This window comes from Mustela lutreola, chromosome 14 (assembly GCF_030435805.1).
Source record: "Mustela lutreola isolate mMusLut2 chromosome 14, mMusLut2.pri, whole genome shotgun sequence".
In the NCBI taxonomy this organism is placed as follows: domain Eukaryota; kingdom Metazoa; phylum Chordata; class Mammalia; order Carnivora; family Mustelidae; genus Mustela; species Mustela lutreola.
The window spans coordinates 69,015,554-69,031,149 of record NC_081303.1 but is presented as its reverse complement, the minus strand read 5'-3'; the positions used below and the strand labels follow the sequence as shown (position 1 = coordinate 69,031,149).

At 41.5% G+C, this 15,596-nt stretch overlaps 1 pseudogene; it reads right to left on the bottom strand.

Annotated features, from left to right (window-relative positions):
- Positions 1–207: 207 nt before the first annotated feature.
- On the bottom strand, positions 208–6,315 carry LOC131814470 (ras GTPase-activating protein-binding protein 1-like; annotated as a pseudogene).
- Positions 6,316–15,596: the final 9,281 nt, after the last annotated feature.

Genomic DNA, 15,596 nt, shown 5'->3' with positions numbered 1-15,596 from the left:
TGGAAGTGAAGGACTAAAAGGTGAGGAGAAGGAAGGGAGAGAGAGGGAGCATATATCATTAACACCAAAAGTAAAACTGTATAATCTTAAGCATTTTATTGTAGACCAGGATCAGAATTTAGGACACCAAACGTTGTTGTAAGAAATTCACCATTCTGCAGAAGCTGGAAGAGGTGTACTGCTGCCTGAAGACCAGCGAGGAGCAATTCACTGCCTTGGAACAATTGCCCTTCCCACTCCAAATCCTGGTTTCTGCACCATGCCTCCATGGAGAGGGCTGCTCAGTCCATCATCCAGCCAACCTCCAGGGCCTCTAGGTCCTCACTGGCAGTTGTTTTGATGGTCTTCTTCCTAGGTCTTCTCTTCCACATTCAGATGGAACTCACCTTTGAACATGATGGGCCTGTGGCTAAGGGGCTTATAATCATCGAATATAACAAACCCCAAGCTGGGTAATTTCCTGCCACTGTTAATGCAGAATCCTACCACATTCCTATAACTTTGAAAAAATAATCTTGAAGTTTCAATTTGTCCACCCACAGGGCAGGTTGGTGACTATCAGGGTGTTTTACTATTCTTTGGTGTTCAGCATCACCTTGTCTACCGGCCTCATGGATGGGTCTAGGGCCCCTCTGGGGAGGAATATTAGCTTGTTGTTCTCACATTCTTTGATCCTTCTGAGGCCTCAGCAGTGGAATTTGAGGTTCAGACTTAGACTCCATTCAAGACTATGAAGCTGGTACTTGAACAACATGAAGTGGTATCCCAGTAACTGGAATAGCTCCATTGGATGGAAGGTCAACAATTCCCAAGAAAATGTCCTTAAGTTTTCCTGTATGGTCTGATCTATGTTCATAGGTGTTGGGGAAGAACTCTTCTGCGTATCCTCAGGAGTAGTTTCTTCTAATACTGGCTCAGATTTTCCTGTTGGATTTCAAAGATAGGTTCTTGCTCTGGTTCTGGCTCAGCAACAGGTTCCTCTAAATGTTCTTCCAAGTCATTGCTGACAGTCTGATCATAGAAAGTTCCAGAATCATCAAGTACGACCTCAGGTGTCTTCTGTCTTTCTTCAGGTTTCTCTCCCTCTTCCTCAGATTTCTCCTGAGGCTCAGTGACAAAGCCATCAAAGACCTCATCTTGGTATCTGGAGATATGAATGTAGAACTTATTTGCAACAGAGCCCTTAGGACAAAGGGCAAATGTCTTCATGAATCTCCTAAAAAGCTGGTTGTTATTAGAGAGCAACCCCATTACCTGGACACCATCATTCTGAGATGGCATGAGGATTACACCTCTTAGTGTGACAATTGGGAAAGTTTTGTGACATCATTTTCTTATGAATTTCTTTCTGTCCATAAACTGCATCTGCTGACTTTCCATTTGAATCCAACCCCCCACGGACATAAGAAGAGTTCTTTCCATAAAATCTGCGAGGCATGTCTGGGGCCTGGTTTAGCGATGTATAATACTTCCTCACAAGTTCCTGCCCCACCCACAGAGGACTAGGTTTCTCTATAACTATTGCTTTGGTCAATTCAACCTGCACAGCTGAATGGGAGTGGAACAAGCTTTGCTCCACAGCATGGCAGAAGACAAAATCCCCTCACATAGCTGTGTCCACCTCTAATTGTGAAAATTCTATACAAACTTCAGGCCTAGTACAAGACTCATTTCTTTAAAAAAAAAAAAAAAAGTCCAACTACTTTATCTCTCTAGTTAAAATGGCTCTTTTGGTGAATGGTGATTACAAATGTGACTTCCAGGTTATTTCAGTTATAATAATTGCTACCATTCAGGAGGCTTCTGTTATGTGTTAAAGCCCTATAGCGAATATGGCATGTGTATGACATGATTTAAACCTTATGTAATGGGGTGGGTGTTATTTTTCTGTTTTGCAAAAGAAGGAACTACCTTTTAGAGCAGGACGTCATCCAGCTCAGAGCTGGATGGTCACTCGAGCTGCTTGCCCATACCACGCTCTTGCAGTTCTTCCTGCTCCCCCCATATCCCTGAACCCCATACGTGTGGACTCTGCCAGGACTCTAAATCCAAAGACGGATTTTTACCGTCAGCATGGCAATCTCAAGGTTTAGAGAAAATAAACATAGCTTTCTTCCTCCACTTACAAATAAGATCAAAGATACCTAAGTTAAGAGGACAAATTATCTGAGGTTTTCATACCTCGTTGGGAAGAGCACTGTATCAGAATCGTAACTCTGGGTTTGGAGCTCTTTGGTCCTGCTCTTCCTTATCAGTATGACTTTCTCCTTTGGCTGGCAAGAATATCGTTGAGCAAGTTAATGTTCAGAACACATGAGTTTAAAGGAATTTTTCACCTCAGCCAAGATTTCTTTAGACTGAACATCTGAATTTGGAGCTCAGTAAAAAGCACAAGGAGAGATAGTTGGCTTAGGTACATTTCCAGTGAGTCAAAAGGGCTATAAAAAAATAGAAGGATAAAGATAATTGTGCTGTGCACGTCAGAGGTAAAGCCAGAGGAAGCCCAGGCCAATATGATATTGTCTAGTTAGCTAGCTTGCCCTGCGGACACCTGAAGGCCCTCCCTTATGGCAAGAGGCTTTATATACTGCTGTCCACAAGCCAAAACAAGGGTCCAGTGCTAAACCAGATGCCATTTCTCCCATACCATGTCTTCCTGGTGAACTGAATTCCTAAGTTAATCAGAGAATGTTGACAAAAAATAGAACTACAAAGGAAAAAAAAAAAAAACAGAACACACAAAATGCTACTAATTGAAGTATTCTTAGAGTATTTTCTAGTGTACCAGAACACTTGAATATATTTTCAAATTTATTCTTTCCAACTCTGCGATGTAAGAATTATTTTATTATATTGGAATATATATTAAATTGGGTTTGTTCTACGATGATGGAATTGAAGCATTTGATGTGCCCCCACTTAATTTCCCATTGGAAATTGCAGGATTGGGATTTAAACCCAATTCCAACTTGCATCCCTTCCTCAACACACACACACACACACACACACACACACACGCTAACATGCTCACACACATGCACACCACTGTTTCAGTCAATGTTTAACCTAGGACTATCTCTAGGAAAAATGATAAAGCAAAAATTTGATACTTCAACCAATAATTATTAAATTCCAATATGTGCTATGTACTGTTTGAGATGCTTAGGACAAAACAATGAAAAAAAGCAACAAAAACATCTGCCTCTTGAAACTTATATTCTAGTGGGTTGAGGTAGACAATAAAGATGAAAAAAGTAGATAAGAAAATTATAAAGTATGATAGGAGACAGTAAGGGCTATGGCGTAAACAAAGAGGCAGATCAGGATGAAGGAAATTAGGATTTATGAGGGCAGAGAAGACTACAGTATTAATGAGGATGGTTGGGGTGTCAGGGGGTGGGGGAGATTTTTAGGAGAGACTAAAAGTGTCCTTGACATTGATGCCAAGGTTTGAAGGATGTGAATATCTGGGAAATCGTCTTCCAGGAAACTGCTAGAGCACAGACGCTAACATGTGAACATGCCTGACATGTTTGAAGAACAGGAAGGTGGCCGGATGGGAGTACAGGAGAGAGACAGTAGTAAAAGGTGAGGTCATAGGTAATGGGGACGTGTGGAGCCTCATAGATCATTACATTATGAGGACTTTGATTGTCTTCTGAGTAAGGTAGAAAGCCAGGTGAGGGCTTTGAGTAGAGACATGACAGAGTATGATTTATATTCAGAGGATTATTTGCACTGTTCTGTTGGGAATAAATTTAGGATAAGAGTGGAAGCAGGGAGAACAGTTGGGAGGCTGTTGCAGTGTATTTGTTTCCTAGAACTGCTGTAACAAAACATCACAAACTGGCTGGCTTAACACAACAGATACTTTCTTCTCCCACAGGTCAGAATGCTGGAGGTCTAAAATCAAGCTGCTGGCTGGATCATGTTCTGTAGGTAGCCACTAGGGTAGGATCCTTTGTGTGTCTTCCAGCATCTGGTAGCTCCAGGTCTGTGGCTTGTGGATGCGTGACGCCATCTCTACCTCCATTTTCACATGGCTGTCCTCTCTATGTGTCTCCATGTTACCTTCTCTCTGGGTATGTCTGTCTAATCCTATCAAATTAAGCTCCCTCCTGAATGGCTTTTTCTTAACTTGATTACACCTACAATGACCCTATTTCCAAATAAAGCCACATTCAGAGGTACTGGGGGTTAGGACTTTAACTTTTTTGTGTGTGTCAGGAGTGGAGTTCAACTTGTAACATGCAGTCATCTGGGGATGAAATGATGGATGCTTAGAATAGGGTAATATCAGGGGGACTGGTGGGCAGTGGTTAGATTATAGATGCATTTTGAAGGTAGATCACACAGAAACAGATGCTAGATCAGGTGTGACGTAAGCGAGAAAAGCCAAAGATGGCTCCTGGAAATCTTGCTGAGCAGCTGGAAGAGTAGGGATATCTGAGAGTGAAAAACATTTTTGGAGGAGTGTCGATATTAGAATTTTAGTTTTTGATACATTGAGTTTGGGATATTTACTTAGAAAAATGAAGTGGTGTTGAGTGGGAAGCTGAATATATGGGTCTGAACTTCAGGTGAGAGACCGAGATTAAAGGTAGAAAGGTTTAAATTTGTCAGTCTTTAGCAAACAGAAGAAATTTAAAGCCCAGTGAGTGATTGAGATCGCCCAGGAAGTGAGCATCACTAGAAAAGATGACCCCTGTCAGAGCCCTGGGTCACTCTCACATGGAGTTGTGGGTAGAAGAAGAACCCATGAGAGACAGAGGAGGAGGAATCAAAAAGGCAGGAGGAAACCAAGACAGTGGGCATCCTGTGAGCCTGGTGAAGAAAGTGCAGCCAAGGATGGGAGTGGTCAGCTCTGTTCAAAGCTGAGTGTAGTTGAGGTGACACAAGGGCTGAGAATTAATCATTAAGTCTAGATAGAGAGAAGTTTTCATGACTTTGACAAGAATTGTTAGGGAGGGGGGTTGAGGAAAACCCTTTTAGAATGGGCTCAAGGAAGAATGAAAAGAGAGGCTTTGGAGACCGCAAGTTTGGACAGTGTTTTGGAGGACTGGGATGGTGGCATATAAGGACAATGGAGTCAAGGCAGGTTTTCTTCTCCTTGTTTACAGGTCAGAAACACAAACACATGGTTGTGTATTGATAGGAAGACCAGGGGAAGTTGATCTCACCTTCTCTGTGATTGTCTCTCTGTTCTCCTGACACTTCCGCATTCCCTCATCCTCATGCATCCATGCTCCTGTTTGTATCTCTTAGGGTCACTGTCCAGGAGGAAGGTCCTATGGTTTGGACAACATCCCGCCTTCTTTTTTTTTGGTTTCCGTTTCTTCTGAGCATCTCTTTATAAAATAGTATCATTATATGGGAGCAACCTAAGTGCTCACTGGTGGATTGATGGATATAGAAGATACACACACACATATACACACAATGGAATATTATTCCGTCATAAAAAGAATGAAATCTTGCCATTTGTGACAACATGCATGGACCTAGAGGCTGTTATGCTAAGTCAAATTAGACAGAGAAAAACAAACATGATTTTAGTTATAAGTGGCATCTATAAAACAAATGGACAAACAAACAACAAAGAGAGAAAGAGATTCATAAATACAGAGAACAAACTGGCAGTTGCCAGAGGGGAGAGAATTAGGGAGGGGACAGGAGACTTAGGTGAAGGAAATGATAGGTACTAACTTTCAGTTATACAGTAAATTAAGGCACAGGGATGAAAAGTACAGCATAGGGAATATAGTCAGTGGTATAATAGCATTATATGGAGTGAGATGGTAGCTCCACTTGTGGTAAGCATTGCGTAATGTATAGAATCATCACGTCATAATGTTGTGCACCTGAAGCTGACATAACAATCTATGTCAACTGTACTTCACCTAAAAATAGAAAGTAAGGAAGAAAAAAAGAAAATACAAGAACAAAATTAATACAGGAATGGAGAAAAAATAAGAACGTATTTTGTTCAATTTTATGAAAATAATCTTGAAACCTTGGATTAAGTGAAGAATAAAATAAGATAAAATAGCATCATAAGATGATTTCTCTGCCTCCTTCAAAGTGTTTAGGGAATGACTGACATCAAATCATGAAGGTGACAGTGTTTTGCATGCTTGGAAACCATACACCTATTTAGTTCATTTTTCAAATATGATTTTAAAACATTGATCCAAAGCATCCAGTGCCTACATCAGACAGGAGTTCTCTCCTCTCTCCCCCATGGCCTTTGCCTTAATCAGGCCTTTCACTGCTCTCACCTGGTCGACTTAAACAGGTGAATTTCCAAATGGTCATCTTTCGCCCAGATGTCTCCTTCTACCCCATCCGGGCATTACCATCAGAATCCCCTTTCTGGGGCACCTGGGTGGCTCAGTGGTTTAAAGCCTCTGACCTGCTCAGGCTGTGCTCCCAGGGTCCTGGGATTGAGCCCCACGTGGGGCTCTCTGCTCAGCAGGAAACCTGCTTCCCTTCCTCTCTCTCTGCCTGCCTTTCTGCCTACTTGTGATCTCTGTCTTTCAAATGAATGAGTGAAATCTTAAAAAAAAAAAAGAATCCCCTTTCTAACATGCAAAGCTAACCCAGGCCTTGCTCAAAACCTTTTGTTGGCTTGAGCTGTTCCAAAGTACCCATTATCCTCCAAATAGGTCCTTCTGCATCTCTTTGTCTTTGTTTATAGGTTTTCTCTGGACTGCCTTTCCCTCATTCTTCTGTACCTGGAATGAGTTCATCTTCATCCTTCAATACCAAATTCTAGTGACCCCTTATCCATCAGGACTTTTCTGACTCCTCCACCCAACTGTGGGCTGAATTCATTGCTCTTGCCTCTGGGCTTCCAAAAGATTTTATAAATTACATTCCAATATATGTTCTTCAAGTATATATCTGGTTTTCCCTTAGATGGTGCTATCTATGAAGATAGAGATTGTGACTGATGCTTTTTGCTTTCACACAAGCCAGTTACACTTCCTGGCACACAGTAGGAGGATTTAACAAAGTGTGTCCCATGGATGCTTCTCATAGCTTGCCTTGGCTCTGTACAGTGTACCCATCTCACCAGGCTGGTGGACATTGTGGAGACTTCTCTTCCGCTCACTGAGTGCTCCTTCCCTGGAAGGTTTAGTATATATACAGGGTCCTTCTCTGCTAACAGAGACATCCCCCCCACCACAATTCCAGCTTCTTATGCTGTAGCAGGATTGTGAAAACACATGAAGGTCACTGCTGTCCTTGGGTCTATGGAGAGACCTTTTTCAAAGGTCACAAAGACCCAAAGACCAGAGATAGAATGCCAGTGACTCAGGTGAAAGTAAGAAAGCTATTTTTGGTGGGAGTAGCCTTCCTGTCTCTTTGCAAGTGAGCAGAGACTCACCCTTTCTGCAACTGAGAAGTAAGTTTTCTTTGTCCTTGACAGTCAGCAAATGAGCTTCTAAGCTCAGATAGCAAGACATATAGGGCTTCTGACTGTTAGTGAAGATGCAATTTCCAAATGCAATTCATAGCTTGAGTGATTTCCACTGCTCAGACCTTCTTCCATTTCTTACGATGGGGCTGACTGCGCTGGGTGACCTTTAAGCCAACCCTGTTAACTAACAAGAAACCATAGACTAAACAACTGAAACGGAAGCACTTCAGACCCCCAGAATGTCCACTGTGTTCAGAAAGTCTAAAATTAGGCCTTCTGTTTGTGTATTTGAATTATCATAGATCCCTGGTGCCCTTGGTCATTCAGACACTGTCTGTGCAACTCCTGTGACCCAGAGGGAATAAGGCAAAGGGAGATGTACCTCTGATGGAACAAAAGAGTTTGGGAGGCTGGAGAATAATATGATCTTTCCATCAAGGCTGCATTAGGCTGTGGTCTAGTCACCGTTGTCTCAAAGTATTTTTAGCTAGGGAATTTGGAAGTTGTTAGTGTCTATTTATCTTTAGAAATGGAAATTTCTTGTGCTGCATTCTCTCTTGTATCTGGAGCCTGCGTCACTGAGTTCTTTCATGCAAGAAAAAGCAAGTGTGTATTGTAACAGGGAGCAGTGGATGGGAGACAAGGGGTTTGGGTTTGAGAACTAATTCTGCCTCTTTCTAATGAATGATTTTGAACAAGTTACTTAAATGCTATGAACTTCCATCTCCTCTTCTGATAAGTAGTGATAGTATGCCTGCCCACTGCAAAATTTTGTGGTTCCCTGTTTGTATGCTGTGCTCTGCTGCTCTCAGGAAGCTTCATGAATAAGAAGCCATGGGCCTTTCCTGGTGGGATATCCTCTGTCCATAGGAAGCAGTGCAGGCTCAGGACTTACTGTGCCCATCCTGTAAAGAAGCTTGAGTCACTGATCAGAGGGGCCACACAGGGGAGTTAATCTGTATTTCTAAACAGCAACCATTCTACCTCCCAGTTCACTCATGGGTGCTTGAAAATCGAATGAGTCAAACAACACCCTTTCCTATGATGTTCTCTGTCTTTGGAGGAGTCAACATTTTTTGTTGTGAAGAGGTCCTTGTCCTTGAGGATCATTATGAAGGGTGAGACACAGATGGTTACAGCTTATGATACTGGGAGGCCATGAAGCAGCAGCATAGACTGAGAGCAGGAGCCAAGGAGCAAATAGTCATTGGAAAGTGTTCATGAAGGAGGTGGATTTGAGGTCATGTTTGAAAGAAGATGTCATTATAACTCATAAGCTGAATGATCTTGGCCAAGTTATTCAATGTCTTACAATTGACAAACTATAACAGACTCTTAACAGACCTCTTAACTCTGAGGGTTGCTGGAGGGGAGGGAGCTTGGGGATGGGGTAGCTGGGTGATAGATATTAAGGAGGGCATGTGATATATAATGAGCACTGAGTATTATATAAGACTGATGAATCACTGACCTCTACCTCTGAAACCAATAATACGTTATATGTTGATTAATTGAACTTAAATTTAAAAAATGGAAAAAAGAAGTTACTTAACCTTTCTGAGCATTCATTTCTTCATATGAAAAATTCAAATATGAATATATTCTGATGATCAGGGTTCTCATGAGGTTTAATGAGATGTTGATAAAACATTTCATAATGTTGTAATAAAACATAAATGACACCTACAAATTAAATAAATAATATAAATAAAATTACAAATAAATATTAAATTCATAAATAAACACAACCGATGGGAGCTGTTATTTTTGGCATCGAACCACTTCAGGGAAGTGCGCTTGCTGGGTCTCAGTCTGCCGGCTGAGCAGGCGCTTGAGGTCTTGGTGATCAGTCTACAGAGAATGGAGCCCCCGGCTGTTGGTTAAAGTTGAGAAACAGGGAAAAATGAAGTCTGAGTTAATCTTGTGAGCAGGATAATTCAGCCAGGACCCAACAGCAAGGACCAAGACAGAAGACCACTTTTAGGGAAGAGCTGCTATGGCAGGTAGAAAGACATGAGTCATGGGCAGCTCTGCTAGTCCAGGTCTAAGACTCTCCTGCTGGGGGTTAGTGGAGGATGGACATGTGGGGCACAGCTGCCTGCCTTGCTCTGAACATTATTGTGCCTCCTTTCTGGTGAGGATCAAGGGGGACCCAACTGAAGAGTGAGGCTGGTGCCAGGAAGTGGTGAGGCAAGAAGACACTGTACCTGTGGGATGACAAGAGCAAAGCAGTGTGTGCCAGGGTGCCGAGCAAGAGGCAATCCAGACCAGTCGGCTTGGATAGGGTGGAACGGTATATCCTGAGGTGGAGGAGTTTGGATTGTACCACACTGAATAGTGGACATTGTAGCTAGTGAGCCAAGGAAGAGAGATACCATGAAAAATCCAGCTTGACAAGACTATTTCAGTGACTGTGAGAAGGATTAATTAGAGATGAAGGGATGATGGACAGACAAGTGACTGCAGGTAGAAAGACACTGCCATCTGTTATAGATATCAGTATGACAAATGAAGCATTCAAAATCCAGGCCAGAGTCAGGGCAGGGCAGGCCTCCTGAGGTTAGATCCAGATCTCTCTCTCTCTCTCTCTCTTTTTTTTTTAACCCATGCTTATTCCATTCAGTAAATCTTGCATGGAGCAGAGGCAATCAAAAAGGTCTCCTTTGGATCTGCCTATCAAACTGAGGTTTGCAGAAGTAAGTGGGAAACAGCATAAAGAATGCAGACCCTCATGGGTCTTCTTTTTCCAAGGGAGCACTCATTACTGTGGCCCAAGAGAGAGAGGACTGAAGGGAATACAATTGCTTACATCTCTTGAACACACAGAGCCCTCTTAACCAGCTTCTCTGGCAAGATGCTTGAAAAGGCCATGGGAGAGAAGAGAAAGTTTGGAAGGGAAAAAGGGCTCTTTTTTTTCAGCAGGAGTTAGATTGTAGAGGAGAATAATTGCAAGATGGAAATAGGGATTGTACCCTCCCTCAGATCAGAGGCATTTTTGGAAACTTCAAAGATGCTGTCAACCCCCACACATCACTGTTTGTTTTTGCTGGGATGTGGGGCAGCTGGGAAGAGATTCAATATCTTCCACCTCCTCACTAGATAGAAAAGTTCTGTTGAAGCAGAACAAGAAAATGTCAGAGTCTCAATAAAGGTAGCCTAGTGTCATAGAAAAGACAAATTATGGCTTGGCATACTGGAGTCCTGATCTTCCCTGGGTTCCTCAGGAGTACTGGGACTTGGTCACATCATATCAGCACTCTGAATACGGCTTTTAAAAAAATCTATAAAATCGTGTTGGAAGATTTTATCTACTTTTAAAATTCTTTAACTTTGAAATCTATGATATTATAGAAAGAAAAATGTAAGGGATCAATATTTTCAACATAAAATAGGATGCATTTGCCTTGTTTTCATGAAAAAGTAGGTTTGAGAATCATCACAATTTTATCCATTAAATGGAAAGAATTTTGCCTGTGTCTTTGTTTCTAGGCTCTGGGGTATTATTAATTTTCTGTGACTCACCAGAATAGTAAATGCACCATAAAGATAGGATGATTAGATTTTTGGCTTGTTTTAGGTTTTCATTCTCTGTTCTTTTAGAAGGCTTACCTTGATTTAAGCTGATTACAAACTATCCCCAGGAATTTTGGTTGAGTCTTAAGTAGCTATGGATTTCAGTTTAATTATTTGCAAACTGATTACCCTTCCTTTTAGCTGCTATGACCTAAGTTCAAGTTATTGGCCTTATTATTACCATGGTAATGATGGACGACATCACTGAATCCAGAAGCAGGCAATGCCCCCATATAATAAGTATGTTGTAGAGATTGCTCAAAGAAGATGTGGGCTTTGGGACTAAGCTCTGGAAGATAAATCTGTTTTGCCCACATAACTTTCTACTTTAAAATAAAATATATTAAATCTCTTGCCATGACATCTTTCTCTAAGCAATACAGGGTATTTCAATCTTGATTCTTGCCTTGCTGGAGAGAAGCTAGCTGTGCGTATTTCTTTTTCATTCTAAGAGAAATAAGCTCTACTGATTTGGGTGCTTACCATATGCTAGAATCTGGACACAGTGCCTTGCAGGGATTGCATCATTTAATCCTCAGAAAAGCCCTAGGAAGTGAGTAATTGTTTAAAAAATTGCTTTCATGTTACAGATACATTTTGTTTCCACTGACCAGAGCCCATGCACTTCATCCCCTACTGTATTGCCTCTGGGGAAGAGAGATGCCTGGAATCTGGTGTTTTCATCAACTTGTGTCTTCCTCTTTTTAGGTGATAAAGTATAATGGTGACATGGAAGTAGAGAACCTTCTTTTTTAACAGATTTAAGAAATCTGAAGAAAAAGACAAAGAGCCCAGTAATTTGTGTTCTTTGTATGAATTGTTTTCTCGAGTCAGGAAGCTCTTACCATGAGAATCTTTGCAAGACAGAACATAGCTGGTTGGCAGTCTCCACAATGTGTGTATTATCTTGCACAGGGAGTTGGGGGGACATGAAGAGATGTTGAGGCTCTTTCGGGAACTTAAGAGCCAATCACATTTAGAGCAGCCCGAATTAAGCTTCTCTTTTCCAACGGTGAGATAAGAAGAGTGCTGTCTAGATTGTGTTTGTAGCAAGAATACTGGACTGGGCTTCAGGAGGCCAACACCAAGTCCCAGCTCTGGTGCAGACACTGTACACAACTGAGGGTTAGTTGTTGTACCTCTTTGAGGCTCAGTGAAATGGAGGATGGAATTACTGGTGTATAAGATCCTTTACCTCTAACACTCATGTGTCTTTCTAGATGCCCTCCCCTTTACAGCAAAGGTAACGTGATGAATCTTGAGTGAGGGTAGAATGGAAACCCTGGGCCTCTTTACTAGTTTCTCTCATGGTATCTCTCAAGATGCCTCTCTGGCTGCCCAGTCAGGCATACTCATGTGTCTTTCAATGGCGGGGTGGATCTATTTGTTTCTCAGAACTTCTGTGAGGCTGAAGACAACAGTTCCAGTGAAGAGACCAGTGAATTGGAAGCGGAATTCTAGTTCCAGTTTCTAACCCTCCTTCAACAAGGCTGCTCTGCCCCAACTCTACATTAGGGAGTTTGACCTTATGTTACCATAAACTTGATAGAAGATTCTCCTGTGATTCCTGCCTCTGTGTGTGCTAATAGTTCAGGGAGGTGCATGAGCTGTATCTTTGCAAAATTTCTCTCTAGAAACGTTGAAGAGAATGGTTCTGATATTTTAGTTAATTACTCCACTACTTGATTGTGAGGTGTCAGTGATAAGTTACTTGAAGGACACATTTCAGAATAAAATGCAGATTAGTCACTCTAGGACCACCCCCCCAACTCTTATGTGGCCAGATTCCCCAGCCTCCTCACTTGCTTCTTGCCTCTAACTCTTCCCAACTTGTGCTCCCCCCTCCACATTGCCACAAATTCTCCTTCCTTAAATACAAATCTGATCATGTTGCTTTCATTATTAAAATCTTCTAGTAATTCAACATTGTCTATAAGGTAGGTGTATTAGTTTTCTTGGGCTTCCATAACAAAATACGATAGACTGGGTGTCTTATGCAACAGAAATTGATTTTCTTACTGTCTGGAGACTGGAAGTCTGAGCTCAGGGTGCCAGTGGGTTTGGGTTCTGCTGAGGGCCCTCTTCCTGGCTTACACATGGCTGCCTTCTTGCTGCTCAAATGGCTTTTCCATGGTGTGGGTATGGTGTCGGCTGCCAATCCTATTAGCTTAGGATCTCACCTTTTATGATGTCATTCAATCTTAATTGCCTCCTAAAGTCCCTGTGGGCAAATACAACCACACTGGGGGGTAGAGCTTTAGCATATGAATTTGAGGGAGACACAATTCAGCCCATAGCAGTAGGGTTCAAACTCTTTAACAAAAATCTTAAGTAAAAAAACAAAACAAAACAGAAAAACACAAAAAACAAACAAACAAACAAACAAAAAAACCTTTACTATCCATTTTAATGGAGCTTAATCTCCTACCACTTCCTTTTTTACACTGAAATATCCCCCATTCTTGCAACACTCTATTATTTATATAATACTTGTACATATATGTTACTTGGATCTCATCTTTAAAATGGGAATATAAATACCTATATTCCATGATGGTTATAAATCTAGCAGCACTATAATAAGTTGTTACTTTAAGAACTGAGCTTAGAATTCCTTTGGAAGAGTGGGAGCTCTCATTATTTAAGAAGCAGATTATTATGGAAAGGGTTACTTGGAAGGTGAGGCCTCTGGGCATAAGCTGATGGGCTAGAGTCAGCTAGGACTACTTAAGAACTGAAGAAGGGGTTGAGGAGTTGGACACAGGTAACAAAAGAAGGAGAAAGCATTAAAGGAAAGTGAAGAGGCATCAACACCAAGTAGGATGACCAGCCCTCAGGACAGAAGGATTTCTCTAGATGTGGGGCTTAAAATAGGGAAATCCCAGGCAAACAGGGACAAGTTGGTCACCCTAGCACCATGTCAGGAGGCAGGAGCCCAAGTGGAAAAGAAAGCACATGAAAGAGGAAATCTATAAAGTGGAGAGCAATAATTTATTTCTACTATGTTGTAACCATAATGAAGTATTGGGCCTCGGAAATGATCATTAATGGCAGGTAAGTTTATTAAGTTTCTTAAGTGAAAGGTTGTTGAGAGACTTTATAATGATTCGATCAAGCCGACAATACCTGTACCCGATGATTTTTCTTAATATCCCCCAAAGCGGATTCTAGATATTATGAGTTTCCAGTATGATGCAGTCAGATGTATGCAACAATATGTAGAAAGTAATCTTGTCCTCTCAAAAAAAAAAGAGAGTATCTAATCACACCTCTGGATCTATAAATTTATTCAAAATATAGGGGCTAAAGGATCATGTTAACACTATAGAAAGTCAAACAGCTTTAGAGAAAAAGAGAGAGAGAGAGACAGAGAGGAGAGCAAGCAAGCGAGCGAGCGAGAGAGACAGACCAAGAAACAGACTCTTAACTATAGAGTTAACTTAACAATAGACAACAAACTGATGGTTACCAGAAGGGAGGTGGGTAGGGGGATGGGGGTAACAGCTGATGGAGATTAAGGAGGGCTCTTGTGATGAGCACTGGGTGATGCATGGAAGTGTTAAACCACTGTATTATACACCTGGAACTAATATACTGTATGTCAACTGTACTGGAATTCAAAATAAAATAAAATGAAATAACATAAAATAAAATAAATGAGCTTTACAGATTTAGAAAGTGGAAAACTCTGTAGGACAAATGACCCAGTTATTCAATAAGTAAATGTAAAGAAAAAAAAAAAAAAGAGGTAACCTCAGAACTAAAAGAGATTTAAGAAACATTGCAACTGAAAGTAATATGGAGACTTTTTAGGTCTTGATTTGCATAAACAAACCATAAAAGAAAATCGTAACTGGGGAACCTTGGAGAGAAGTTGGATATTTGATGACATGAAGGAATTACCTCTCAATGTGGTCATGCTATTGTGATAAAATAAAAAAAGAAGTCTTTGTTTTTCTTTTTTTTTTTAAGATTTTATTTATTTATTTGACAGAGAGAGAGAGAGAGAGATCACAAGTAGGCAGAGAGGCAGGCAGAGAGAAAGAGGGGGAAGCAGGCTCCCTGCTGAGCAGAGAGCCCGATGCAGCTCCATCCCAGGACCTGAGATCATGACCTGAGCCGAAGGCAGAGTTTTAACCCACTGAGCCACCCAGGTGCCCCTAAAAAAAAAATGAAAAAGTCTTTATGCTTTTATTGTAGTAGTTAATTAGTGCTATGTAACAAATTACTATGCATTCAGGGGCTTAAAATAACACACACGTATGATCTCAGTTTCTATAGGTCAAATCTGAATGCAGCTTAACTGGGTTCTCTGCAAGGCTATGTCAGGGTGTCCACCAGGATGGGGAAGGGTCCATTTCTAAGCTTATGTGACTGCTGGCAGAATTCGGCAAGCTACCAGACTGAGGGTCTCGGTCTCTTGTTAGCTCTCAGCTAGAGGCCACCTTCATTTCCTTGCCCTGTGACCCTTTCCCTAGGAGAGCTCATGACATCGCAGCTGGCCTCTGTAAAGCCACCAAGGGAGAGAGTCTCCGAGACTCTCCAAGATAGATATTGCAGTCTCATGTTACTTAATCATGTGCATTCTGTCTCTTGTGCC